Here is a 2987-nt window from a genome sequence, read left to right as displayed (position 1 = left end):
ATAGCTGAAGTTGCGTAACTTAGATCAATTTCCCCCCCACCCACCAGTGTAGACCAGGCCTCAGTGTTTGAGAGATGCTTTAAAAGTAGAATTAGCTTTATGAGTCTGAGACACACCCAGGGCCAGTTTTAGGAGCAGTTGAGCAGGGTAGTTATCCTGGGTACCAGTTTCCACTGGGCGCTGCCATATCGCTGTGCTGCTGAGCTTTTTTCCCCTCCTTTGCTCCACTGATTCACTGGCTGTTTTGTTATGTTTTGTTTTTCGCTGAGCCACTTGGGAGACTGGCACTTTTTGCACTGACTGGCAAAACAGCTAGGGCAGCTCCTGGCTATACCACACATCCTGCTGAAGTAAACTCCTCGGCTGTACTAAACTCCCAGACTTGAGTCAGCTCCTCAAAGCTAGAGCAAGACCCTGGCTAGTCTGAGCTGCTAAACAGCCTTGACACTCTCAGGGCGGGAGCAGGTTCCTGGTTAAACCAATGTTGCCAACTCTCACAATTTTTCACAAGTGATAGGATTTCAAACTGGGCTGGCACCTGTCTCGTGATGATGTGAGAAGCTCCAGCCCTGTTGTGAAGTTCAGCCCTGCCAGAAGCCAACAGAGTATCTCTTCACCACTTGCCATTCTCATGATGGAGGGGGCGGGGGGCTGGCTTAGGGCAGCTCCTCCCATCCTGTGAGCAATGGAGATGGGATGGCATCTCTGCTTCTCCACCTTGCAGCACCCGGCCTGGGAAGGGGTGGGTGAAGAGCCCCTGGAGCTGCCCCCTATCCTGGGAAGGAAGAGAGGGGAGCCTGCTGCAGTCCCGCAGGTCTGGGAAGTTGGGGGAGGAGTTGAAGAATCCCAGGAGGACCAGAAGTGAAACTGGGGCAGGTGCTGTGTGGGGACAAAACTGATGGGAGGACTCAGGGACATGATAAATTGTTGGGCAGGGGACAAGCAGATGTGGGGGTGAGAGTTCCTGCAGCAAGGGCCAAAATCACGTTACCCAGTAGATGTTAGAGAGTGGGTTACACTAATTTTCTCTCTCTCTCTCACACACACACACACTCACACACCTGGGCAGGAGAAGTTCAAAAATCAAAAGACAGATCAAAAACACAATATTATTTAAATATATATAATGATTTTAGGGGGGCCAATCACATGATTTGGTGAAGGGACTCATGTCTCTTTGATCTCTTGAGGGTGGCAATACCGTTAAGCCGTGGTTCCAAGCGGCAGTGAATTTCTCTAGGCTGAAACAAGCTTTTCTAATCTTAGTCTTACCCACTAATGGGTTCTGGCCATCAGCTCCTTCTACCTAACCCAAAAAGGAGTCTCCCAAGCAGCTAGCAGCAAAAGTCACAGTTTTACCCAACTCCAAGAAAATGCCGCTAGCACACTACTCCACTGTAAAGGTGTCTAAATTGCTATTATTTCTGAATAAGGGCAATCGGAAAGAGGAAAGGAGCTACCCTGCAGCACAAATCCTGTAGTTGGTTTCTATTTTCCTATTCCTGTTTGGGCCATACTGAAGATTTAAAATGTAAAAACCATCCATTTACCAGCAGTCTGGGCCTCCACTCGCCTTGTGCGGCTGTTCTATCCCACTGACTGTCAAAGTTAAAAACCCATCTTAACTACATCACCATCAGCAAAATCACCCGAGGATATGTTCTTCTGTGGGCTCTGGATCAAGTGCCAAGTAAATGGGAGGACTCCCATTAAGTGGATGGCCTTTAGATTGCACCTGAAAGGGGCTGACTGGCTAAAGCAGTGTACAAATGGCAACATATGCAAAGACAAAATAAACCTAATATCAGTATTTCTTGATAGTTGTATGAAGTAAAGTTCCTACAAATGTTTAACAGAGTTTGTTCGTTTGAAATTTTTGCTTGTGTGGTTTGATGTTAAACCTGATAGGTGTTTTTGGACATTTTAGTCATTAATGTAACTGTATGTGGAAATTTCTCTCATTTCAGAAGGTAGTTTTATTGTATTGTTCAAATTGTGCTCTGTCTTTTGCATACCTTTTTGAATGCACCTCTACTTTAAGTTAATGTGAAACAAACAGCATTTGGGTCATACATTTCAAAACCCTAATCATCAGTAGTAGTGCGGCAGCAGTTGGCTATATCAGCATACTTCACAGAGAACTGAATCACATGTGACATGAAATCAAGCATTTTAATTTCTTTTTGATGTTGTTATCTAAGGTGATCAGCTTGAAATCTATAATATCCTGCATGGAGTTTTGTGGCGGTTTAATTAAATTATGTTGGTAATGTGCTTTGCGAGAAATATAATTTCGAATATTTTAATTTTCCAAATGAGAGCAATAGATAAATATCAGAATATAGCTGGAATAAATTACACTAATGGTTTTCAAAGGCTCAGCTTGTGGAGGAAGGGGGGCTATTCAGCATAAATGAAAATGGCAGAATCTGGCTCCTAATAACTAGTCACTGACCAAGATGGGCAGGCAAATGACTAAACATAACATAGGAAATATAGTTGAACTGACTTCTTATTGCCCTTAAATCAGAAAATTAGAGGCTTATCTAGCAGCACTACAAACAAGTAGTGGCTCAGGCTCATTTGCAATAATGTTTATGAGCATAAAGGATTTCATGGGCTTTTCTGGCATTCAAAACAGTCCTCTTGTTTGTTCATTCCAGCTGGGAGGAGGTGATAACCCTTCTAATGGCAGAAAAAGGAAGTGTGTGTTTCTGTCCTGATATACCCGTGACTCTTGGCTGCTTGCTTTAACCTGATTTATGTTCTGATACATAGCTATGTAGTCAGGAGATTTTGTTGTGTTGTGAATTAGTAGCCAAACAAGCATGCCGTCCCCATGCTGGTGGATGTATGTGCAGTACACATGGCTTGATGTGTCAAAGTTCTAGCAGTCTCTGTTTTATAGATTTCATTATAGAGAATATTAAAATGTAGCATAAAGAAAGTCAATATAGACCTCTTTTTGGGGGTGTGGTGGGAGGGAA

The sequence above is a fragment of the Mauremys reevesii genome, linkage group 10 (assembly GCF_016161935.1).
Source record: "Mauremys reevesii isolate NIE-2019 linkage group 10, ASM1616193v1, whole genome shotgun sequence".
Lineage (NCBI taxonomy): Eukaryota > Metazoa > Chordata > Testudines > Geoemydidae > Mauremys > Mauremys reevesii.
The sequence above is the reverse complement of the archived record's forward strand: the minus strand, read 5'-3'. Positions refer to the sequence as shown.